The 27,811-nt window shown below is 44.2% G+C and overlaps 2 pseudogenes; both read right to left on the bottom strand.

Annotated features, from left to right (window-relative positions):
* Nucleotides 1-5,829: 5,829 nt before the first annotated feature.
* On the bottom strand, nucleotides 5,830-7,088 carry LOC146835411 (28S ribosomal RNA; annotated as a pseudogene).
* Nucleotides 7,089-21,660: 14,572 nt separating this feature from the next.
* Nucleotides 21,661-21,812, bottom strand: LOC146835410 (5.8S ribosomal RNA; annotated as a pseudogene).
* Between the last annotated feature and the right edge of the window lie 5,999 nt (nucleotides 21,813-27,811).

Below are 27,811 nucleotides of genomic sequence, written 5' to 3'. Positions count from 1 at the left end.
TTTGTTGAGTTGTTTCTACCTTCGTCGACAGTTTTGTAAGGAAGGAACGCACACTTCTTGAAGGAACTGGAGTTTATTAGTAATATGGTATAGACCCCTGGGACACGTCTGCTCACAGGTCCAACTGCAACTCATCTCCTCTACATTCCTAGTTTACAATCAGCTAGATGGTTGCTAAGGGACTGCAGCATTCCATGTCGTCATGACAAAGCTATGGTAGCTCCATAATATTAACCAATGTAAAATACAACACTAGGGTTGGAGAGTTCCTTCACGATGTTGAAGAGCTCATTGCTGTTGTGTGCGTTGTTGTCAAGGCGGTCTGTGAAGGAGGTCCTTTTGGTGGTCCTGATGAGGTGGTGGTGGTTGCGGATGGCGTCTTTGTGGGCAGCGCGGCTGTCCGGCGTCTTGTCGCTGTGCCATATGTTCTCCAATTTCCGGCAGGTGCGCTTTGAGGCGAGGAGTTCCGGGGTGAACCAGCTGGCTCTTTTGCTGGTGTCTCTGTTGGTGGTTTTTTTCAGTGGGGCTACGGTGTTGGCGCAGTCGTTCATCCAGCGTTCGAGGGTGAGTGCACCATCATCGGGGTTGGTGGGGTTGATCGGAGGGTTGAGTGCGAGGCTTGTCTGTAGTTGTTCTTCAGTGACTTTGCCCCAGCAGCGGTGGTGGATCTATAGGGTGCGGTGGTGTGTGAGGGGTTTTCGGAAGGAGAAGTGGATGCAGTGGTGGTCTGTCCAGGTGAGTTTGGAGGCATGGCCGAAGGTAACGTGGGGGCTTGAGGAGAAGATGGCATCAAGTGCGTGACCGGCGATGTGGGCCGGCATTGTGACGAGCTGTTTTAGTCCAAGGTTGGCGAGGTTGGCTATCAGGGTGGAGGAGTTGTTGTCGTTGTTGTTGTCCAGATGACAGACTTGGCTGGAGGACATACCCACACTGGATAATGACTATTGGACCGAGGCTCTGCTGGCCCCTCGTGAAGCAGCGATATCGGCCAGGCTACGCCTTACTCAACTGAAATTCCTTCATAGGGTCTACTTCACTAGATATCTCTTTTGGCGCATGGGAGTCATTGTCTCGCCATGGTGTCTGAGGTGTGAAGTGGCCAACAGCACCTTATACATGCAGTCCGGGAGTGTGTGTCCTTGACGAGCTTTTGGAGAGGGGTAGTGACATGTTTGGAGAGGGTGCTGTCCTGGGAGATTCCCTTCCACATAAAGACTATGGGGCAGATTTACAAGCCCCTTGTGCCGCAGGTGCATCACGTTTCATGACACACCGGTGGCGCAGCCTGATAAGTGATATTTACAAGAACAGGTAAAGTCACCCTTCTTGACTTAACCTATGTTTGTAAATATCGCCCCTGTTCCCACCCATATCCACTGATGCATTTCCAGATTTACGAGAACAGGGACTCCACATGCTAACGCAGTGGTCGAAGCCTTGGCTCTAGTGGAATGAGCACACAAGCCCTCAGGGGGTCGCTTCATAGCCAATGCATAGCAGATCCTAATGCAGAGCCTGATCCATCAGGAGATGGTCTGCTTCTGCATGTCCTTTCCCTTCTTTTGCTCCGACATATCCCATGAAGAGTGTGTCATTCACCTGGAACTCTCTTGTGTGATTAAGGTAGAATGACAATCATCCTATTGTGTCAGGACAGTGGAGTCGCTCATCTTCTGTAGAGGGCTGTGGCAGAGCGGAAAAAGTAGGCTGGGTGATGGATTTGCCTACATGAAAAGGAGTAATCACTGTCAGCAGAAAGGAAACTCTAGTGCTGTGGTAATCAAAGTGCGTCCTGGAGGTTGCATGTGGCCCTCCTGACCCTCACCTGCGGCCCGAGCTGAATGACAGCACTGGGCTACTGTTTACTTCAGACAGCACTAACCAAAAAGATGTTAAATATGCAAGCAAGAGTTTGTTTACTGTCTAACTGAAGTAAAAGAAAAGAAGCCAATAAGGTGTCCTCCAAAAATTAACTTTAGGAAAACATTCATTTTTCAAGACATATTGCAACAAATGTGTAAAAGTATTAAGTCTCTTCAAAATTCAAAACGGGTATTTCATTAACATGCACAAGCGTTTCACCTTAGTACATCAGAATATATAAGTGTATTCAGAAGTATATTTTTTTTAACTAATCCTTTTAAAATAATGAACGTAGAAACAATCATGCCTCCTCCTACCCTGACAACAATGCCAATAGTGAACTAAGAGGCAAGTCAATTATCACGTAGAACCATTTGGGTGGTTGGGGTTGTTGTTATACATGGAAAACATTATTTTATTAAATGAAAACCCAGACGAAGGTGTCTACCGCATATATCCAGTACTCATGTGTTTCAAGGTGCCTTCATACGTCATAATGAAGAAAAGAGAACCAAAGTAAAATTAGACAATTACAGAGGATCAATCAATTTGGTCAAGTTGAGAAGCCAGGATTGATCTTAGGTTTCTGGATCCACATTGTGCAATTATATTTAATTTCAGTTCAATTATCAAGTTACTTCCTTTTTACTCTTCCCTCTCCCAAGGTAGCAATAGTAAGCAGAGACGGCTTGTCCAATAGTGCAGTAGAGGGATAGCAGTTCAGATACAGAATAGCACAGTATGGAATGAAATCTTTAAAATGACTCTTTAAATCACTGATCACATCATGTATATGATTCACTTCCCCTACGCCCACCTTAACCTCCCACAAAGCCCCACTCCCACCGTGCTGGCATTAATATGACCCTCGGGTACACCACAGACCATACTTGGTGGCCCATGGGGAAATGTTTGCGAGTACACAGGCTCAAGTGCAAAGAACCAGCTTGTTTGGGTAGATGTTCAGGTATGGAGGCTTGGACGGCACAGCTCGGATCTCACTGACACTCCGGGCAGATGATATTGCAACAAGGAAGGCTGTCTTGATGGTAAAGAGCCTGAGAGGACAGTTGTGCAAGGGCTCAAAAGTAGCACACTTCAAGAACGTCAGTACTAGATTAAGGTCCCACTGAGGCATGATGAAGGGGAAAGGAGAAAACACATGTTGCAAACCTTTCAAGAATCTAAACACAATAGGGGATTTCAAGAAGAATAACATGTAAGGCTACCACATAAAGGCTTGGATAGCAGAAAGATAGCCCTTGAAGGTGCCCAGAGCAGAGCCAGAAAAAATGCACAGGACTTTCACACAAAGTGGAGGCTTGGACAGTCAAGCTCTCCAGGGTAGGATGTAGTGTGAGGAAATTGGAGCTCCCTGGGGTGGGATGGTAGCTGACGGAAATCATCCTGTTCACAGGAGCCCCTTTGGTGGGCATGGACCAAGTCCCAAGCAGGACGTTTGTAAGGGATTCATTAAATGGGAGAAGCTGTTCTGAGGGTCACTCCCAGCTGAAGCATCTCTGTTAAGAAATTCGTCTTGACTGCCACTGAGGGTAGGCTAAGGTCCAGGACCATGGCTGGCACTTTCACCACCACTGCAAACAACGCTCCCTCTTCTGTAGCCATGGTAAAGGGAGAAAGCATGCCCATATCTGGAGAAGTTTTCAATGAAATGGGGGTGCGCCAGGTAATGAAGTTCAGTAGTCAGCTAGTAGTGTCAAGAAAGTTCTTTATTTCAAATTCACAAATCAAATCAGAAATACGAAAAGCTAAGCCAACGCGTTTCATTCCCTCACAGGTAACTTCATCAGGGCTTTTATGATAGTTCAAATAGAATACAAATGAACTCCGCTCCACTAGCGGAGGTTGCGGAGATTTGTTAACTAAGCATTACATTGAACACACGGAATTCATACAAAAATTCCGACTCCGCCACATAGCGGAGTTAGCTACTGCCCCCACAACCCTTTGATAAACCAACTTTACCTTTACATGCTAAAAAGCATATAACCAATTCACAAAAGTGAACTTTGAAAAATATTATGCAATGAGAGAGGTGATGATTTTGGGGCCATCCTTACAAAAAACTCGACAAAACAATCAAAAAGCAGAGTCTGATGAGGTAGCTCTCTCTAGATCTCTGATGACTGGCGGAAGAAAAGAACTGACATCAACGAGCTGGGGTGGCGTCTATATAGGTACTATGCTAGTCACTTCCAGCATGGACGCCACCACCACGTGGAGCCGAATGACACCACCTACTGGCGACCCGGGATACTGTTCACGAAAAATTTCCAGATACAGTCTGACACCGAGTATAATTCTAAAGTAAAGAATCTGCTGTCTCTATCAGATACATAAATCATTGCTATTCACTCATATTATCAACAAACATTGGAAACTACTGCAGTTAGGGAAACTTTAAAAACTTTGTAAAACCTTTATAAAGTTGTGCTCAGGTACTCTGGCGCCTTATGAATGACCAAATCTGACAGTGAGCGAGCTAGGGGAGCTTGAGAGGAATTGTAAGACAGTTACCTTGTCACCAAAGCAATCTCAAGTCCAGTTTCAAGCTCTAAAGGTAATTCTCCATAGATATCAATGGAGTGGTCCTGATTCAAGGGATGCAGGATACTGAAGATGCTGTAAGATGCTGAGGATGCTTTGTGGTCATCAGAGGTCTTTCTGGAAATACTCCACTGTCCATGGTCCTGGTGGGGTGACTTTGGCCACAAGGGTCGATCTCTTAAGTCCTGGTGGGTCCAGCAAAAGTCCAGATGCCACTGGACTACTGATCTCTGGACACAACAAACTCAGCAGTTCCTGTTGGTGGAGGCTGGTGTTATATTGGGTGACCAAGCTACCCTCTGACAACTCTCCCAGGTCCAGTAGACTCGGTGTAGCTTTTGGGCATTGGGACTCGGTCTCCCAGGCTTCACGATGGCAGTCAGTGACAATCATGTGATGGTGGCTACTGAGTAGCCAGACGGGCTTCTTCAGCTTTTTTGTGGCACCACCTCAAACTAAAGTAACTTTATTTATTCTTTCTATATAAAATATTCTAAAACTACACAAACATTAGAAATTCTAAAGCTATAGCTATACCTTTAATGTATAATTTATGTACAACCTTCAAATTACTATAACTCGCTCACCTCTGTACACAGCGTTGTCAACTCGCAAGCCGCACTACATTGACTATAACTTGCCACTCTACATGCACGGTGTTCTCACAAATTATGTCATTTGAGAAATCATAAGTGATAGAGACTCCCGTGAGGGTCTAGGGGCCAGTGATAGCCCCCCAGGGGACTCCTGCGGATCGCGGTGCCCCGAATACAATACTTTTTTCTTAATTTGACCCCAGGGGGCATTCTGGGACCCCCCAAAACGTTCCGGGTGGGGGCGGTCAGGGTGCCCAAGCCCTGTAACGGTGGCTGCTACATTGATATTCAGGTTGCTGTCAGCCAATCAGAGCATGAGTTCCCAAGGGACTCACAGGAGGGTTTTCCTCCGGGGGGAGAGAGGTGACCGAAGGGTAAAAAAGCCCTCTCTGCCAGTGTGAGGTGAGCACATTCAGGGTGTTGGTGGTATTGTAGGTGTTCTCTGCTTGCTTTTTTGCATATTTACTTTTAAAAGAAAAATATTATTTTTGTGTAATACCCCTCACACCCACCTTTTTTACTCCTAACCTCTTTCCTCCCCTGAACCATAAAAATCCCTACCACTACCCACCCTTTAACCGTAAAAATAGCCTTACCTCCCATTACCTTTATCCACCCCTAAACCCTATAATTATCCTAACTTCCTGTTACCTCAACCCAGCCTAAAACCCTCAACTACCTGTACCTCCCTATATCTCTACACACCCCTAAACCATAATATTACCCATACCTCCCTTTACCTCTACACAACCTTTAACCCTAAAATGACCCTTGCCTCCCATTACCTCCACCCAACCTTAAACGCTAAAGGCTATTCACTTTGCAGACCTGCTGAAGATATGGGTAGGGCCTGGGGAGAGATTTACACCATTTCCCCAGGATTTTTAAAGATCAGCCAGAGCTCACCGGGCACTGGGGGAACCATAACGCTTTCATGAGCGTCTCTCAAGGCGAACCCATTCCAGGGCACCCTTCCCTTCAACAAGGAGAATAAAACTCTCCCTGGGGCTCCTGCTGGCTTCTCTGGGATCATATATGTTGCCACTCCTGGACGCTGCAAGGTTGCCCATCTCTGCCACTCTGGGTTCTGAACTCGACTCCCTTTTGATTGGTGAAGGGGAATGGATACCATCGCCCATCCCTTCCTAACGGTGCTCTCCCAACTCCTAGGACTGACTGACCCATATTCAATTGCTGTTCACATGGAACCCTTCTCCACTTCGGCCTTCAACGTTCTTGCTTGAATATTTGCTACCACCACCAAGATATGCTCCTGTGTGGCTCCACCCACACCCTTGCTACGAGCATCTGTGCACACCACAGCCGCCCTCCTATTGGTTATGGCTTAGCCCCTGCGGCTCTCATTGCTGGCAACAGCTATATGGGCCCCACACTCTAGGGCAATCCATTTTCAGTTTATTTCTTGATTCAGTAGGTGAACTTTCACACACTCCTTATCGTAGTCTGACTTTCATGGCCACCATCCTGCAATCTTTATCAGCCAACACCTCTTCTGGGGTCTGATGCGTATCGGCTGCATTAACCCAGCGTTCAGTTCATCCCACAGTGCCAATTCTGCTTACCAAATGTGGCCCACTGGGAACTCGCATTTGATGACCAGCTCCACGCCCGCGAGCTGAGCTTCTTACCCATGTGAAGTTTGAGAATGGATTGAGATTAGTTTGGCCCCATGACCTCTAATCATTAGCTTTACAAGATAAAACTTGAGTTTCTGAGCAGCAGCTATCTCGAGGGAAACTTCAAAAGGAACCAGCGACTAGGTCCTTCAATTAGCCTTTCACCCAAATGCATACCAGGACCACCTTCACCAGACTTTCCTCTAGCTTCCCACAGCCTAGCCATAGTTTACCACCTTTCGGGTCCTATCACACGTACTCAAGCTCCACCTCCCCGATAGAGTTGACAAGATGGGCAGGTGGTGTACCGGCCACAAGGCTATAGTGGGATCCTACGTCAGCCAGCATGCCCCAGCCCTCACCTTGATTGCGCCACATGGTTTTAATCATCTCTCCAACTCATACACGTGTTAGACTCCTTGGCCCATGTTTCAACATGCGTCAGGTGGGTAACTGACATCGAAGCAGAAAACTGGCACCCACCGTTGGCCTTCACATTCAGTGATGCAACACAGTAGGAGTTCACTGAGCACAGTCTTTTTCCTAGTTGACAGTCAAGCTTTGATCAGGGGGACTCGCCCCCTTCGTCACAGTAGCGCACCCCAAGGGGGGGGCTGGTCTGGTTGCCTGAAGATGACACAAAGGCAATAAATTTCCTTCAGTCCCACAAACATGGCGAAGCTGCTTCCAGGGGGCTATGACTCTCTCCGCTGGAGCAGAGAGCCACCTGCCATACCAAAGCCTTCCCAGCAGTCCCTGAGCCAGTCGCACACACTGCTGTGGAGGAAATGTGCCCTGTGGGGGGCAGAGTACACCCAGGTGGGGGTGGTGCAGTTCAGAACGCAAAACCTCCTCCTGCTTCCACGGACGGAATGATTCCGCAGTCACACTCACATACACACATCACACGCTGGTGGGGCCCATAACACCAACATTCATTCCACAATCAATCTATCCGTGCCTTACAGGAAAGAGATATAGATCCAGAACCCGAACTGCATCTTATTCTGTCTAGATAGAGGAAAACACATCTATTGACTTACTCTAACAGTTCCTCCATCCAGGAGGTCGACTAGATCATTTTGGTTGGTTTGGAATTTGATGAAAACACTTTAACTCTCATATTTAATCAATGAAATATCACAAGAAATAATCACCCGACACAATTTTTAAATAATCAAATTCTTTATCTAATTGATTTGCAAGTTAAATCCTAACCATGCCATGATATCGTTTGTCATATTTACCTATTCTGGCTATTTGTCGTTTTCAGAACCGGTCCTCAGCAAATTCAGTCTCTGTCAGCGTCGGGACCTCAGATCATCAGTTCAGAAAGTGGCGCTCAGGGAACAGCTTCTAGCCTCTCTAGTCTACTAATATTTATACTAAAATTTACATATGAAAGTTACATTTTCTTTATTTCTAGGCTCCTGATTGGCTGAATTCAGTCACATCCAAATACATTAAGAAACATTTTTAAATATTCCCATACGGATGATGAATAAACTAGGCGCATGGGAAAGGATGTTCCCAGGTCAAGAAAGTATCAGTCTTGTGGAAAGGTGGCTTTTGGTTCCCAAATGGCAACAATTTCTTCATGTTCAGGGACATTGGCATCTCGCCCAGAGTAGTCTTCATGGACATGGCATATCAGGTCACACAAATGACACAAATGAAGTCAGTGCAGGCACCTTCCTCCATTGTTCAAATGATGAATTAATGTACTTTAGTTAGGCTTCAATCGACGGCCATTTTTGGGTAGGCCAGAATAGTCAACTTTAAGTAAAGGAAACACAAATCATAATTAATACATGGAAATGAAAAAACAGTGTTAATCCCTTACTAATACCCATATGTGCGTGCATTTATCTAGCCATATGCAACATTTAAAACCATTAATGCGTGTTTATTTAAGCGCAAATCACATTAACACTGCTTAAGCTAAACATTTAAATTTAATATGCGTACAAACTTAGTTCACTTATTATTTTAGCCATGCCAATGCATTCCCACGTGTATTCTTTTGGTTAATAAGGTTGATTAGTACCAGCACATCAATTAATTAATTATTAGAATTAATTTATTTAATCGTTTTAATATAAACTTATATGAATGGATTGGGTATACTAAAAATTTTTATTTTTCCCGCTCTATCAATCCCCCCTTTGGTGATTTTATCACCACAAACCCACAAAATCAAATTTATTTCCCCTTTTGAAATTGGAAATGTCTTCTTGCTCAATTAAAATTCTGTTTTTCTTTCATCGTCTCTTTTAGTTTTGTTATACATACTCTCCTTCCATTCTTCCATCTCTATTTCATTGAGATCTTTTTCTTGTTTCTTTTCTCTCTTTTTGTAAATTTCTCGTTTAGCCTTCTTTTTATTTCTTCTATATCTACAACACATACATCCTAATCTCAGTATCAATAATACGAAAATCACACAGGTTAATGGAAATAATATTTTCCCAATTATAGTACTACCTAATTTACCTAAGAAAGCTTTAATAGCAGCCATCCTATTACTAATTCTAGTCGAAATACTTTCAACCTCCAGTGGTTTTATTTCATCATGCAATTCTGTAATATTCTTAATGTATTCTTTTAGATCTTTGCTTTCATCAGGAATGTAAGTGCAACAATGTTGAACTTTCAGCATTCCACAGACTCCACCCTCTTTTGCCAATAAAATATCAAGGGCAAGTCGATTTTGCATAATCATAGCACGCATGGCAACCATCTCAGTATTTACCAAGAGAAAACCTCCAGCGGTGCTTGTTGACAAGCGATCCACTATGGTTGACAATTTCCGAATATTATTTGCATTCCAAGATATTCCCACTGCTGGTATCAAAGCTCCAAAAATATCACCTACAATTTCTAACCAAGTTTCTCTTCTGCTACGCATTAGTAGGTTATTTGGTCCACTATTTTCTACTCTATCCATGTGAAAGATTTTTGGAAAGACCAGGCCAACATAACATGCGCCATACCAATGGTCGGGCAACCTGTAATAAGCCTTGTTCCCCCAGATATAGTACAGTCCAGGGAAAACTGGATCTTCTCCACCTCTAAATCCCCATCCGGATGCAATAAAATATGTATCATGACACTCACTTGTCCCTACATAGATATAATCATATTGGGATATTTCCCTCATGATGCATAATTTGCCTTTCTGGGGTGAGTCTATAGCTATTGTCGGTTTAACTCCATCCGGTGTCTCCTTTTTCCCATCTATTTCCCAAATGTTTTCCCCTTCTTTATTTCCCTCTGCATTCTTGTGTATTTTCAATCTCCTTTCTTCAACCATATCCAAGAATGTTTTCTCTTCTGTCTTCAAACTGCGAGTTAAATTGTTTTTAAAAATATAGTCTAGTGTTAGTCCTTTAGTTTCTATAAAAATTTCTCCTAACACATTAGCATCTTCCGCTGGATTTAATTCTTTATTCATGGGCAATCCTCCAAGAATATTATCTATATTTGACAAATTATATCCTAATTTTCCTACTTGATAAAATATACTAGTTAAAACGCTACATGTTATTCTATAAGTTGCTGGGAGGTGATGATAAGTCACCCCTTCTGAAACAGATGCAGGTAATTGCATACATACGTAGCAATCCCTTACATCCATTGTTTTTACATATTCATACAATAATTTTGAAAACACATTACTAGAAAAGTCAGTTATTGACCTATCTTGATGTACATGCTCTGTACTTGTTCTAACCGGTATTACTTTTTGTGAGTTTTTCACTATATTAGTCATATTTTCAGTATGCCCTGCTAGTGTATCTAAAGTTACTTTGAAAGAGATCAAAAGAGCGAGTACGCTCCAAAGAAGCATTAATAGTCCTGTACAACAGCAGCATGTTTTGCACCATCTTCTCATGAAGGTACATCTATTCTGGTTATTATCTATGTTAGCCATCTTGTTAGAAATAACTGTGTCTTTTGGCTTAGCCTCTTCTACTCCACTTCTTGTAGCTTTCCTACAAGATCTAAGACCTTATCAGGTGTTCCAAATACTTCAATTTCTTTTTCGATCCTTTGTATTTCTACAAGGACTGATTTACATTACTCAGCTTGGCCTCTCGTCGTTTTTCACTTCTTTCTCGTCATCCACATACAGGATTTCCTGATCCTCCGCTTCTTCTCCGATGTCGGATAAGATAACTCACAGGATTTCCCCTGTTTCTTCTTCTTTTATCAATCTCAGTAAAGTCTCCTCTGGATTTCCTTGACTATCTGCCTCTTCTCTTTGTTCAGACAGTGCCGTGTACGTCCATTCAGGTGACTTATACTTCTGGTTTGGTTTTCTGGATCGTTTGTTTACTTCAGACACTTCTGTTTCTCCCTCTTTCCCTGGATGCTGACTGGTTACCTCAGCTTCTGAGGGTTTGATTCGTGTCAATCGATATCTCAGTTTCTTAATTTTGTTTGGCCAAAGATCTCCTTTAGCATTTCTTCTGGTTTTGCCGTCTTTACTGCTTCTTTCCTCAATCCAAGTTCTCTTTCTTAGAACTCGTCCCTCTGGAACTTCAGCTTCACTGTCCTCAGATTCTGTTTCGTTTGGTTTTTCCTTTTCAGAAGTTTCCCTTTCCACCTCTTGGATCGGCCCTACTTCTGTCCCTCCTCGGGTCTCCGGCACGCAGTTATCCTGCTCACTACTTGTCCCTTCACCTAACTGGGTGTTGCAGTTCCCTACGCCTCCTCAGGGTTCTTCCGCAATCTGTCCCTCTCTTTCTGTGACTGTTCCTTCTTCTTCCAATATTTTCTCAGGTGGAACTTCTTCTACCCTCTCATTTGGTGGAAATGTTACTTCTGACTGGACATTCTTCTCTTTTCTTTTCTTCTTTCTGTGTTCACCATTGATGTTTTGCTCATCTCCAGAATCTGAAATATCTGAAATCTGCAGTCTTTTCCTCAGAATTTCTTCTCTGGGGGTCTGAACTAGTCCTGGTTCATTTTCCCCCCTTTCGGGATTTTCTTTTGAGTTTATATTCTCATTGCTTGACTCATCACTTGATTCTGATTCGTCAAAGTATTCTTTTCCAATACCGTCTGCTGGATTTGGAACTCTCAGAGTGTGCCTTGCATGTATCCAGTTTTTCAGTCCAGCACACTTCACGGCAGTTGTTGTGGTCAAGATGACCTGTCTTGGCCTTCCCCACCTTGGAACCAGACAATTTCTTCTTCTGTGGACTTTTATCCTCACCCAGTCCCCTGGGCTCAAATCATGGGCTGGTTTCTTTTCAAGTGTGGTGGCATCCGCTCCAACCTGGTGAAACACAGAATGAACTGCGTCAGCCAGGCCTTTACAGTAATCCAAAATCATGTCATCAGTTATAGTCATTAGCTTGTTGACTGGCACAAACACGTGTCTCATGGCGCGTCCCATGATGATCTCGTGTGGACTCAAACCTGTAGTTCTGTCTGGAGTAGACCTAATGGTCATCAAAACCAAAGGCAAGACATCAGGCCATTTCAAACCTGTGGCTAAACACATTTTTCCTATTCTATTTTTGATAGTACCATTCATTTGCTTGACCACACCAGAAGCCTCTGGTCGGTAGGCACAATGCAGTTTCTGTTGTACACCCAATGCTTCACAGATTAACCTCATGATCTCATTGTAGAAATGTCCTCCTCTGTCTGATTCTATGGTTACTGGGAACCCGTACCTTGGGATGAATTCCCACAACAATAGTTTGGCCACTGTGATTCCATCATTTCTTCTGGTTGGATATGCTTCCACCCACCTAGAGAACAGACAAACTACCACCAAAACATACCTCAGTTTGTTAAAAGGAGGCATTTCAATGAAATCCACTTGCATTCTGGTGAAAGGTCCTCCCTCCCGACCTATTGTGCCTAGACTCACCACAGTTTTCCTTCCAGGGTTGTACTGCTGACATGTCAGACATCTCTGACAGAGACTCTCTGCTATCAGCCTGAATTTTGGATTGTACCAGGTCTGCTTAAAAGCCCTTATCATGGCATTCCTTCCCAGATGTCCTTGGCCATGATACATCCGTGCCATGGTTGACATCATGCTATCAGGCATTACTGGTCTTCCATCCCGATAGACCCACACATGATCCTTTTCCCTGGGTGCGCAACCTGCTTTTACCCACTGCCTCATTTCCTCATCGACTGCTTCATCCTGTAACTGCCTCACTTCTCCCCATGTTCCCACAACGTTAGTAAACATTATGGAGCAAGATGACATTTCCTTTTCCTTTGACCGATTAATTGCATATTTGTTTCGGGCACAATACTGAGCCATGTCGTTAGCAAAACGGTTGCCAGTAGTGATGTAATCACTACCCTGTCCGTGAGCAGCACATTTTACCACAGCCAATTCTTTGGGCATTTGTATTGCCTCAAGCAATTTTCCCACCACTTCTGCATTCTTTATGGGAGTTCCACTTGAGGTCAGGAAACCTCTCGGTAGCCACAATTGGCCAAAGTCGTGGACAACTCCGAAGCCATACTGACTATCAGTTATCACAGTCACTCTCGCGTTTCTCCCAATTTTGCATGCCTTAGTTAATGCCACTATTTCTGCTACTTGAGCCGATTTAACTCCTTTCAAGGGTGATGCTTCTACAACTCCCGATACTGTGCATACTGCATAAGCTGCGCTCAACACTCCTTCATCCGTTCTCAAACAGGATCCATCCACAAATAACACATGATCACTTTCTGGCAGCGGCAGATCTCTTATATCAGGTCGAGGTTTTGTGCAATAGTCTAGCACATCCAGACAATCATGATCAACTTCTTCTCTTATTTCCACTCTTTCTGCATCAGGTAAAAGTGTAGCTGGATTCACATTCACACATCTTTCCAGACTCACATTGTTTGCACCTAGAATGACCTTTTCATACTTAGTCAGCCGACTATGTGACATGAACTGTGTTCGGCTCCTTGTTAAAAGGATCGCCACACTGTGAAGTACAAACACTCTTACTGAATATCCCATCACAATTCCCTCACTCTGCTCTAGGCTTCGGCATGTAGCCGCTACTGCTTTCAGACATCCTGGCAGACCTGTCGCCACTGGATCTAGTATTGACGAAAAATATGCCACTGGTCTCCTTTGCCTTCCATGTTTCTGTATTAACACTGAGAGTGCACATCCGTTTCGCTCACAACAGTATAGCTCAAACTCTTTTTCATAGTCTGGCATACCTAGCGCAGGGGCTTCACAAAGACTTGTCTTCAATTGTTTAAATGCTGCCAATTCTTCTTTGTTCAGTTCAATGGGGTGTTTTACCTCACTTTTTGTTAATTTTACCAATGGTTTGGCAATCAGGGAAAAGTTATTTATCCACTGACGACAGTAATTAACCATTTCTAGGAACATTCTCACCTCTCTTTAGGTCATTGGAACTCTCATTCCTTTAATGATTCTGATTCTGTCTATGGTTACTTTTCTCAGGCCTTTTTCGATATTATGACCCAAGTATGTCACTTCCTTCTTACAATATTGCAATTTTGTTGGGGATACCTTCAGTCCTCCATCTGCCAAATGATTTAACAAAGCTATGGTGTCTGTTTCACAGGCCTCTCGTGTCTTCGACGCTACCAATAAGTCGTCAATATACTGGACTAAAACTGAACTGTCAGGCAAGGTCAGGCTTTCCAGAGATTTCTTTAACAACTGATTAAAGATGGAGGGGCTCTCTGTGTACCCCTGTGGGATTCGGCACCATGCCAAAATACGGTTTCCAAACCGAAATGCAAAAAGCGGCTGGCTGTCATGATGCAACGGAATGGAAAAGAAAGCATGGCACAGATCAATTACTGTGTACCATTCTGCATCGTGTGGAATCTGATACAAGATTACTGAGGGATTTGGAACAATTGGACAACATGAGACAACAATCTTATTAATTTTTCTCAAATCTTGCACAATCCTGAATTTCCCACTTGGCTTTTTCAGTCCCATGATAGGCGAATTACATGGACTGCTCATTATCTCCCTCAACACTCCTTGCTGGATCATTTTCTCAATCAACGGGGTTACTCCTGCTATTATTTCAGGTGTCAGTCTGTATTGTGGAATATTCGGGTAAACTGCTCCTTCCTTTACAGCGATTCTTACTGGGTCTACATTTCTCATCAGGCCTACATCTTCTCCAGTGAAATCCCAGACTGCTGCTTTCACTGTCTGTTTTAATTCTGGGGGCAATTCGTCTGGATTGAATACTGCATAGGTTCCAGCAACCTCACACTCTCGGTTAGCTATGGTCATTTTGTACAGAATATCTTCATCTGGTGTTTCAAAGGCTATTCCGTCTGGTGTACAGAAAATGGTGCAATTCATTTTGCACAACAGATCCCTACCTAACAAATTCACAGGACTAGTGTCACAAACCACAAATCGGTGCATGTTTGAAAAATTCCCTATTCTGACCTTTACCGGTTCAGTAAGGTACGTTCTAATCTGTGTATTTGATACACCAACTACTTGGATTGTTTCATCCGAAAGAGGAAGATTCTTCACATCTGCTGATCTGACTGTGGATCGTGTAGCTCCAGTGTCTACTAGAAAAGTAATGTTCTCGTCATTAACTTTCCCATCTACAAATGGTCCAGTCTGATCTATTTCTAGAGATGCGCCAAGTACGCACTCTGCTTCCTCTTTTCGGCACCGTCAATAAAACTCTTCTGGCTCACTTTCATCATTTTGCAGCCAATATTGTGATACAGTGCTCGCGCGAGTAGGTTTGTTTACCTGTTCTTCATTGTAGAATCCCGCTTCCTTGCTAAACCTCTGGGTATTTCTGCTTTGTGGTAGCGGTGGTTTTGGCACTTGATTATGTGGATTAACAGCCTTCTGCTGTTGCGGCGGTGGGCCACTCTCCTCACACTGCACCTGTGGATTCAATGATGGATTTTCATTATTAGTGCTTGGTGGATATTTACACTCGGATTTCCAGTGCCCTAATCTTCCACAATTGTGACAGGGGAACTTCTTCTTTGCTTCTTCTATGTTACCCTTTCCCTTTCCTGGGCCAAATCTTGTTTTAATACCTGGGTTATTAGCTTGTTCCACCAGCTGAGCTTCCTGTCTCTCTGCAACTTTCACTTGAGCCCACATTGCCTTTTCCTTTAATTTCCTCTGCTTTGCCTCAATCTCATCACTGAAGTATTTAGCATGCCTCAGAATTTCATCTATTTTCTTGCTCTGCCAGTCCACTGTATGCTGCTTGATCATGTCCCCAATCTCAGGACGCAGACCATACACAAATCTGTACACAAAATGACTTATGTCCTTTTCTCCCAGACTGTCATCCCCACTAAACTGTTTGAAAGCCAAAATTAGCGTCTCATAGTATGCGTGGACTGACTCCTTTGCTTCCTGATGTGTTCGATCTATTTTAACCCAATCTGTCTCTTTTGGAGGTACTTTGTTTTTCAAGAATGCCATAACCTGCTCATACTTTTTCATAACCTCGGGGTCTGGGGCTCCCGTTTTGGGATCTCTCGGATATTCTTTGGTGGGCCAATCTATGACTATCTTACATTCTGCCCATAGGTCTGCTGGCACAATTATATCAAACAGACTATTCAAGTCGATCCACAGCACCTTTGACAATTTCACAAATCTGTCTACTTGTCTATTCCACTCAACCAGCTTTTCCCGTAATCGAGGGAAGTCATTGGTAAATGACAAAATGTCCTGTCTAGTCCATGGGACATGCACATATCCCCCTCTTGGAATCTCTCTCATAGGGAACTCCATCACCACCTTCTCCTTTTCTCTCACAGGAAATGCTGAATATGTTCTGTATGAAGTGTCATCCCGCTTCCTATACCACCTGCTCTTCCATTTGTCCACATCTCCCCATTTCCTCAATACCGTGATAATGTTCCTAATCTGCCCTATTCGCCCTGCAGCGTTCAGATTCTCAATGTCTTTTTCTGTGAAGTCCACTCGGTATGGTTTCTGTAAAGCCTTTACTTTGTCCATGTCAATTCCCATTTCACTCGCTATTTCCGCTAGTTTGTCATGTAAATTCTTTGCTCTCCAAGTGATACTTTTACAGAGGAACAGTAGTTCCTCATCTTGGAAATTTTTCAGTTTCTCTATGGGGATAGTCCCTACAATCAACTCTTCTAACATCATCCGTAATTTCGCCACATCAACAGTATGAGATTCTTTTTCTTTATCCTGCAAACTTTTTAGCCAGTCATTCAATTCTTCAGTTGTTATGCTCACTGACTTCTCTACATTTCCTTGTTCTGTCAGTCGCTGTGGTTCTAACATTGATCCTTCTACCATTCTGCTTTTCTCTACAGTATCTGGACAATAAAATGGATTTTTTGACACATGTAATTCACCTTTACCCATAGTATGTCCCCAGGAATTCTCTTTTGCTCTCATCAGGGGCTGTTCTGCCTGTCTTGGGTTCACATCTGGAACTGCTAACCTGTGATCACTGTCTTTCTGCTTTTCAAAAATAGGCATAACAGGACCTATGGTCACAGGGACTGTAACTGCTTCCAGATTTTTCGTCAATTCTCTTATTTTCTCTGTCAGTTCTAATGTGGTTTTTGCTAGTTCCTTGGAATTTTCACTCTCAGCTCTATTTTCCTTTCCCCTTTCCTTAAGAGAATTTCTTCTTTTTACTTCTGGGGTCACAACTTCGGTTTTCATGATTCTCAGAGTTTCCCTCACTAGTGTGCCTGAGGTTGGCGTTTCTGGTTCCTGCCTGTATGGAGGTGGATTTTTGTAAAACATATCATCCAGAACATCATCATCTGTCTCATTGGCCCCATATCTCCGGATATCTACATGATTTCTCTTTTCTAGGCATTTTCTTCCTTCACTTTCTCCTTCAGTTCTAACGGGAAACAGTCCTTCAGTCATACTAGCATCTCGCCACCTTCTCATCGATCACTATGCGTTTCGCGATCGTTTGGCCGTCCAAACATGTACCGGTACCTGGTGCCATTTCTCTGTTTCTCTCGCTCATGCATCTCATCTTCCCACTCTGTCAGTGCCTCAAACTGCGTAGGACTAGGTCGCGGATCTAAGCTCATCATTCTCTCCCGGAAATTCCTTAATATTGCCAAATTAAAGGACCCATCCTCTGGAAACACTAAAACTCCGTCTTCCTTTGTATATTTTGCCCAGTTGTCTAACCAAATGCAAGTATGGTACCCATATTTTGCAACCATAAAGGATGCAGGGGTTTTCGCTGGGGGAAGTAACTGTCCTCCCCTAGTCACGATCTTTCTGTCTTTCACAAACCAATTTTTTATTTTCCCAAATAAGGATTTTTTCTTCTTTTCAGTTGAATGATAATACATTCTCCTTTCTTTCGTAAACCCTTTTTGTCTTTCCTGCACGGTACGATCTTTAGTCCAATAATAACGCGACTCTTACTCGCGCACCAATCCTAGCGTCTCTACGTCACTGTCACGTTCTCCAATCCTTGCGCGACTCACACTAACGCACCAATCCTGGAGCGTTTACGTCGCTGTCACTATTCTCCAATCCCTGCGCGACTCACACTAACGCACCAATCCTGAAGCGTTTACGTCACTGACTAGCTGTCAAATCCCAGCGCGGTCCTACTGACGTCAACAGTCGCTGCAGCTGCTCCTGCTCCTGACTTCTGCCTCCAGTCTACCCCTCCTTTACAAAACTACTCGGTAGACTTTTGTTTCAATTTTACAATACTTGTTAGTTACAACGTACAAACATCTCCATTGTCTGCTCCGCTAACCACAGAATAGCAAAAGACCTTTCCGACGAGAATTCTGCTTCCCGAGAGCAGTGCTTACCTCTGCCCTACTACAGAATAATTACGTCCGTTAGCAAAGTAGCACATCCCTCTACTTCACCCTTCTATCAAGCATCAATTAACTGCTTTCTCCGGAATTAAAACACATAAGTGGAAACGCAATGCTCCTGAGAAATAAAACCAGAGTCCTACAATCAATCCGAATGCTATTTCATTCACGCACTTTCACACAAGGAAAATACCGTTCATTCACACAGAATCCTGCCTTCCCTAGAACAGCGAACAGTCTGTCCTACTACAGAATTTTAACATACGTTAACAAAGCAGCGCTTACCTCTACTTTGTCCTTCTTACAAGCTCAGAGAACACCTGCTACCTTTTCAGTGATAAGCGTTATTGGCATACCAATTTTGGTTTCCTGGTACCTAAGACCAAAATCTCACAGGTAACCCATTTGCTATCATACGTACTTCTCCCGCACCGAAATTTTCTCTAATGGCAACACACAGCAATGTCACCGAATCGAACCCAGACAATGCGACGCGCAACTTCAATTGTCACACGTTTCTCCCGTTTACCTACGGGCAACCACAATTCCGTCTTTCCCGAGAGCAGCGCTTACCTTTGCCCTACTACGGAACTGTCACCGACTTCTTACATCCCAGAAGCCGTACAGACCACATGAAACTCAATACGACTTCAACATATAGTGTTAGTACACATCCCAATACCAATCAATAATCGATAAGCTATATACATGCCAAAATCATCAAACCAAAACAACAAAAACCATCATACTGCTACCAAGAAAACCGGTGCAGTTCAGAACGCAAAATCTCCTCCTGCTTCCACGGACGGAATGATTCCGCAGTCACACTCACATACACACATCAAATGCTGGTGGGGCCCATAACACCAACATTCATTCCACAATCAATCTATCCGTGCCTTACAGGAAAGAGATATAGATCCAAAACCCAAACTGCATCTTATTCTGTCTAGATAGAGGAAAACACATCTATTGACTTACTCTAAAAGTTCCTCCATCCAGGAGGTCAACTAGATCATTTTGGTTGGTTTGGAATTTGATGAAAACACTTTAACTCTCATATTTAATCAATGAAATATCACAAGAAATAATCACCCGACACAATTCTTAAATAATCAAATTCTTTATCTAATTAATTTGCAAGTTAAATCCTAACCATGCCATATTATCGTTTGTCATATTTACCTATTCTGGCTATTTGTCGTTTTCTAAGTCAGAACCGGTCCTCAGCATATTCAGTTAGAGTATTGCTCAATCATATGGCGTCACCGTCCTCTCTGTCAGCGTCGGGACCTCAGATCATCAGTTCAGAAAGTGGCACTCAGGGAACAGCTACTAGCCTCTCTAGTCTACTAATATTTATACTAAAATTTACATATGAAAGTTACATTTTCTTTATTTCTAGGCTCCTGATTGGCTGAATTCAGTCACATCCAAATACATTAAGAAACATTTTTAAATATTCCCATACGGATGATGAATAAACTAGGCGCATGGGAAAGGATGTTCCCAGGTCAAGAAAGTATCAGTCTATTGTGGAAAGGTGGCTTTTGGTTCCCAAATGGCAACAATTTCTTCATGTTCAGGGACATTGGCATCTCGCCCAGAGTAGTCTTCATGGACATGGCATATCAGGTCACACAAAGGACACGAATGAAGTCAGTGCAGGCACCTTCCTCCATTGTTCAAATGATGAATTAATGTACTTTAGTTAGGCTTCAATCGACGGCCATTTTTGGGTAGGCCAGAATAGTCAACTTTAAGTAAAGGAAACACAAATCATAATTAATACATGGAAATGAATAAAACAGTGTTAATCCCTTACTAATACCCATATGTGCGTGCATTTATCTAGCCATATGCAACATTTAAAGCCATTAATGCGTGTTTATTTAAGCGCAAATCACATTAACACTGCTTAAGCTAAACATTTAAATTTAATATGCGTACAAACTTAGTTCACTTATTATTTTAGCCATGCCAATGCATTCCCATGTGTATTCTTTTGGTTAATAAGGTTGATTAGTACCATCGCATCAATTAATTAATTATTAGAATTAATTTATTTAATCGTTTTAATATAAACTTATATAAATGAATTGGGTATACTAAAAATGTTTCTTTTTCCCGCTCCATCAGGGGTTGTGCAGAGAAGATCCACCCTCCAGGTCACTGACCTTCCTGTTGTGTTGAATCCTCTAGGCAGACTTCACGGACCCAACCTGTTTACCTCTGGATGGTTTCAAGCCCTCTTGACCTCTCTCTTCAAACTTCTTTTCAACTGTCTCTTAAAGTACATGCTGGCTATCAGTCCCATGCCTGTATTTAGCCTTAAAAGTAGTTTACCATCTGCTTTGGGCTGCATTTCCAAGCAATCTGACCCCAAGAAGGCAGCAGCGGCATGTACAGGTAAGAGCGGTGGGGTGGTGGGGCCGGGTTGGGGAGGAATTCGACAGACGACCACGGGGAAAATGAAACAAATAATAAATTTTCCCTCACCATCGTCAGTCGAAATCGTCCCCACCCATTCCAATGCCAGGGAGTCCATTTTCAGTCCCCCATACTACTCATACCCGCTGCCAGGAAGCGATTCAGCACTAGGCTCTTCACTCGCCATTAAGGAGGGAACCCTGGTTAGTTTCTTTTCCTGTGGCTACTGATATACTGAAATTTAGTGGGTCCCCATAAGTGATCTGGGGTCATAGAAGGATGCTTAAGCATGGGGGAGCTGGAGCAATTCCCTGGGCTGCAGAAGGTGCAGACCCTCTTTCACACAGGTGGGTCACTGCAGTACACTCTTTCCCAGATCAGAAACCATAGCTCACAGTGACCAGCATGGAAACCATCACCCTCGTACAAGGCTGGGGGTCTTCCCAGCCCCAGCAGTAGAAGTGCGCGCCCAAGGCAGTACACATGGGCAACCCTGGAACACCAGATATAGCCATGTGCAGTACGCAGCCAGGAAGCTCAGGTTTTTCAAGTCTAGGGTGGACAGGGTGCCCACCCTCTCCACCAAGATGGGGAAGAGCAAGCGTGCTGGCAGAATACCTCTGCGGTGGGACCGGGGTGCACTCACGATGGACGTTCAGAGGTCTGACCTTGGGAGGATGAAGGGACTAGGCGCCCCTGCAACAGCCCTAGCTGTGCCTTGGGAGAGCCCCAGGCAATTGACGTTCAAGCGACCATCAGACAGGCGTAGCCATGGACGGAACTTAGGCTACAAGGGAGTCCAAAGTGTTGATGATCAATGTGTCATGAAATTCACAGTAATTCTCGCAGCTTGCTGTGTTCCTCCTCGACACGTGAGTCGAGTGATCTACTACCAAGAATCGCAGACAACTTTCATTTGAAGTACAGCCATCTGGTCATACCATGTCTTATGAATCAGTTTCTGCCTGCCCCTAGAGGGGGCAGGGGCTCCCGGGTCAGTTTCTCGGGTCCCAGGCTGGGTCTTTGTCATGGGGCTGTCAGGAGACCTCACAGAGCTCTGCCTCAAGACCCGGTCTGGACTATTTCTCCCAGCCAAGACGAGAAACCCTGCTTGGGTCCGCAGGACCCTGCCCTGGGCACTTTGGGACACGACGGGCCAAAGAAGGGAGCCAATGGCACAGGACTTACATCCTTGGGTCTTCCAGATCTCTGACTCAGGGCCAGGTCAGGGCTTCTTAACCCAGGTAGGCAGGTGAGATCTTTGCAGGCTGGAGGGATCCCAGTCTGGGCACTTTGGTCACAGCGGTCCTTGGAACTGAGTCCAGTGCTGGGGCCGTCCACACTCGGGCCTGCAGGAACTCAGACCCGGGGTCTGGTCAGAGCTTCGTAACCCAAGAAGACAGGGGAATCCTTCCATGTCCTGCAGGGTCCCGTCCCTGGGCACATTGTGACACAACAGATCGGACCATGGACCCTAGGTTTTGGGGTCCTCACCCTTCGCCCACCAGAGCACGACTCTTTTTTGTAATCTGTCAACACCAAGTGACATAGGGAGACATTCAAGAGAATGTTTCCTGCCTCCTGGAGTTCTGACTGGCCTTGAGGCTTCAATTGAGCCCTCATTGTTACTTTGAGGGCAGCTTGGAATTCTGAACACGGAGGCACTTGAAGACAGTGACGAGTTTTGTTTATTTATTTTAAGTACAAAATGTCACTAGAGACATTGGCATGGTGGCGTGGTATTGATCCCTAATTATGATTTCAGACAACCTTATAATTTAGCCCTCTCAGCACCAGGTTTCTCAGTACCCACCTTTCTCTTTCCAGTAACTGTTGGCCCTAAGGGGCTATCACTAGTGATGTGTATTCCTTTAAATCCTCCAAACCCCTGTAATTTCCGCTCTCCAATGGTTACAGATGGTATGATAGCTCAGTGGGTTGAGCCCTTGTGTGATTGCTCAGTGGTTTGAGCACCTGCTACTGAGATCCTTCTGAAAACTTTATCTCTAAAGTTTGAATCACGGTGGGGAAAACAAGTACTTTCATCCTTCTGAAGTCAGTAGAATGAGCAATGCTGTTGGGTGATAAAAGTAATAAAAGAAGTGTAAGTCTTAATTGATGATTTGGATCGTGATGAATTCTACATAAATGTCTCCTAATCCTTTAAATGATGAGTAATGACCGCAGGCAGCTAATAGCCACTGTTGGTTGTTTATGAGACTCAAGAGGTGCTGCCTAATCCAATATTTACAACTACCATGTGATTAACAAGCGCAATATTATTTCATGTTGCAATTATAATTATTTGAACTGTTGCAAGTTTAGGGCCTCCTCAGTGCGGGCGCGTTACTTGGCCGGGGCCTGAACATTGGCTCTCCAGGCACAGAGTGGTAAGCTGCTCCTGGCAGCGCCCTCAGCAGGTAGGAGGCTGACACTGCTCTGGCAGGACCTGGAACCATGGCAGGTTTACTCAGTAAGAGTGTGCAAAATGTGCCTAATTATGTCAAATTTTGACAATATTTGCAAAATGCACGTAATCATCTGAAATGCGAATTTGTCAATTAGCGCTGCATTTTAGGTCAAAATACATGCTATTGTCTCTTTTTGACATGAGAATGAATGTCATGCTAAAGTAAAGTGCAAAAAACAAAGCACCGTGGACAACAACCTCTTGTGCTTTGTTACTCCCATGCTTTTACGGTAAGTTTTTACAGCAAATGGCATGTAATTCTGCAAAGTCGCCTAATGGCAGAATTTTGGGAATTTCACATAACAAGTGTAATACAAAATTCACTAAGTTTAATCTAAATTTCACCCCAGTCCTACTTACTACCTACGAGCTGGGTGCCTGGTTCTGCACACCTAAGAATATCATGTAAATATCTTGTATGAGATTTGCGGCCTAGGCAACGTGGGCGCTGAGCGTTCCCTGGCTGACTCCAACTCTGGTGGTTGGATCTCCTCCAATCAGCTGGAGGCTGGCTGCTGTTGCCAGCACCCTGAGCGGGCAGGCTGTCATGATTCCTGGCATGCATGGGCGCAGCAGCCGGTTCTCCCAGCTCTAGGCTTGTTTGCGCTTCCCTCATCATGGAGAAGTGCTTCATGAAAATGCCTCTTGTAATTGGTCCTGCGGTGGTTTCTGGGATCGTCGCCTGGTGTGGTATCTTGGATGGTTACAGTAAGTATGTTAGGGACATCATTGGCAGCTGCTTGCTGGTGCTGTCCTATTCTTGAAAGATAACTCTAAGCTTGTTTTCCACCTTCCGCCCTCTCCACGTACAGATGCTCATAATATACTGAGGTCATTTTAGGGTGATTCTTTTCTCAAAGAAACTGCGCACTGACGTCACTGAGAGACATTCCAATGGGGTTTTTGGGGCGTAGGCAGAATATGTTATGTTATGTTATCTGGTGTTCTATTGAGCGCTCAGCTGCTCAAGCAGAGTGTCCCGGCGCTGTGTACTGCTGGGGAACCCATCCTGGCTTTCCCTGTGAGATGGTCCCTTACTGGGCATCTCCAAGGTGAAGACCAAGCATCCCCGGCGCTGATGGGGCCGTAAGTGGAGATTAAGCAAGCTATTGCCCAGAGTTGATGAGTGTGATCCATGATTAGAGTAGGCACCGAGGCGATAATTATCGAGTCCGCTGACCTTGGCCCAAGACCCTGCCGCGTCGGGAATCGAACCCTGGTCCCGGGCCGACTTCTGCTCCCAGGTCTGCCGCCTCTAACCAGTGAGCCACACCATTCCCTCCCTGAATTTTCGGGTGGGTGGTAGGTTCCAGGGATGGTGGGCCCTGGGATTGGTCTGGGGTCGTGGGGCGAGGCTTCATTGGACATGTTGGGGTACACCCTGGCTGGCAGGGAATGACTTTAGTGAATTTTGGTGATTCCCCATTTTGGTTTAGCTTGGTGTGGTGCTTTGTTGGAGTAGGTGACGAGGTCCAGGTTAGTGGTTAGATCCTGTCTTTTTGTGTGGTAAGTTATCAAAAACTTTAGGAAGAGAGCACGCAACAATCACCGCGATGCCTTGCTAGAAATCAACACGAACACACATTATGACGTGCGTGACCACATTCACCCCCACTTCTAACCAAGTGAAGAATATCGTGCTCAAACACTGGCACATTATCAATACAGGCGACCTGTATTTGGAACACCCTAGGTTTGCATTCAAGTGAAACCCGAATCTAAGAGATCTACTAGTCCATACCAGACGGCAAGTCAAACATTCCGCTGATCAGACCACACTATGGGATTTCCCATCTGTGAAAGGACACTACCCGTGTGGGAACTGTAATGCAAGCACACCAGCCACACTAAAGAACTCCAACTGGGTGACCTCACATGGGTCTAACGCAAACATACGAACTGTAACACAAAGAATTGTGTGTACCTAATTAGGTGCCCTTGCAACCTCCTCTACGTGGGCATGACTACGAGACAGGTCAGAATCAGAATAAATGAGCACAGAAGCAATATCCGCTGCGGCTGCAGCACTACCAAAATGAGCCCTCACTTCAAAGAACACAGGTCAACTTCAATGGACCATTTTGGAAGCAAACACTATGTGGAACACCCCTACCTTGTTCAGCAAAGAACAATGATGGGTGTTTAGACTACGTTCCAATGCACATGGACTCAATGACGAAATCCTTTGGATTGAACTACAGACATGAACAAGGCATCAATCAAGCCTGAGTAACATACACACTATAGTGGAGGCATTGCAATCCGTCATTAATACGGATCATCACACTTATTCCTCTTTACAAACATATGTCTACCTACACTGACGCCCCTACACCAACCTTTCATCCCTCATGTCATCACCATGACATCATACTCTCAACATTCTGTGTACTTTACACAAAACCCCCCCTTGCTAATACACCACTTTTGCTGGCCACCTCTCCCATTGTCTTCTGGGACTCGTTGTCTTCAAAAACCTAGTACTTCTATGCCCTTTACATCATACTTTCAACAACATTCTGTGTATATTACACTGTAAACCCCCTGGTTCATATACCACCTTTACTGGCCATGTCTCTCAATGCCTTCTGGGACTTGCTGTTCCGTTAAAAACTTCTACCAGCAATCCGTCTGCATACGGAATCGATTGAAACAAAAGGTGTTTGTCTTTGATTAATGTATTTTTACTTTCGTTTCCATTCGTAGCGTTTGGTATGTGCAATATATATTTTTCCAAGAATTAGCTATCATATCCCTAGATAACCAGCAATTCTTTCCATGTTCTTGATGAGCAAGATTAGTCTCACAGAGTGGAATCTTCTCCAAGATGGCGCCCCCTTTCTCATGGCTCCGGTTGCACCTATGTGACTCTGATGTCTTTCATGAGTCACAGACACACCCCCACGCCAGCCGCCTCGCTACCGCACAAATAGAGCGGGAGCTGCAGTGTACACATTACCGAGGAGGTGAGAGCTCGGGTAGGTTGTCAGACCTCCAATCCCTACGAGAACTGTAATTACAGTCTTAGCCTATCCTCTGGCCCTTACGGACGGCCACACCTATGTGCAATACCTATATCTAATACCTTTACTCCTCATACAGATCTCAAGGATTCTCTCAGCCACACCCCATGGGGCAAACTACCCAACTTATTTTGGTAAGCAAACGCTATGCATATTATCTGCCAGTCAACACAGTGACCCGAGGTCTTGCCATCAATGGTTTAACCTAGAATAGTTTGCTTGTTTTTTGCACTATAGATCACGCTACCATTCTACTATCAGTCTCACTCAATGGCAGTACATATAGAAGCAAACACAAGGAGATGATGGACGGAGCGCTGAAACATTTCAGACACTCACCCCCAGTCACAGATCTTGGTTGAATCCATCATCATTCTTTTGCTCACTTCACCACCTCAGTTCAGACCCAGCTATATGCAAATCAGTCTTGACCATGTGTCTCATGGGGATATTCCAGCCCGAACTGCCAAGCCAGATCTTTGCTGTACCGGAAACAAGCATCCTGGGACCGGTTTCTGGGTAACACCCTTCATCAGCCAGGCTTGCTTGAATCCAGTGGTAAGGTGAGCAAGGGACCCACGCCTGGGCATACCCTGCCAACTTAGGGCGAACAAAGCAAACATAAGGAGATGATGGACGGAGTGCTGAACCTTTTCAGACACTCACCCCCAGTCAGAGATCTGGGTTGAATCCATCATCATTCTTTAGCTCACTTTGCCACCTCAGTTCAGGCCCAGCTATATGCAAATCAATACTTATAGAAGTACCTGGCCTTTTGCCTTGATCTATGACTGATTTTTGCATTATATGTTTGTCTGTCCTTACCATAAATTCAATACCACGCCATGGTTTGAAACAAGACTATTTCACAAGTATTTGTTTGTTCGTCCTTTGAGCTTTACTATATTTCTATAGTCCACGACTGGATTCACTTACTGTACAATAACAGTAGTTGATAGATACCACGAGCACATGGTTAACCAATGGGGGACCTAGGCCCCTTTTTAATGTTTCACATATTGACTCTCTTTATGTTTGTCTGCTTTTGTCGTTCCAGATTATTCTCCTTAGTAGTGGCACTACGTCTATTAGAGAGGCCACTATACTACAATCACTACAAGAAAAAGTGGGAAACCCAATAAACCCTTGGAGGCTAGGGTAGTATATATATTAACAAGTAACTGTGCCTACAAGGGATTTCTTTTAGTACACTCAGTTCAGCATACAGTATGCAAAACAATGATCGCAAGCTCCGTCTGGTAGCACACATTCGATTATTCAAAAATTGAATTTTCTCATTTCCAGCAGAATAAATCTGCTCCAAATACTCTTCAAACGGGTGTAGATGTTTCAAAATGCAAACTTTATAATGAAAAAAGATTTTTCAAAGGGTACAAAAAATCTATC

Source organism: Triturus cristatus, chromosome 4_2 (genome assembly GCF_964204655.1).
Source record: "Triturus cristatus chromosome 4_2, aTriCri1.1, whole genome shotgun sequence".
NCBI classification, from domain to species: domain Eukaryota; kingdom Metazoa; phylum Chordata; class Amphibia; order Caudata; family Salamandridae; genus Triturus; species Triturus cristatus.
The sequence above is the reverse complement of the archived record's forward strand: the minus strand, read 5'-3'. Positions and strand labels throughout refer to the sequence as shown.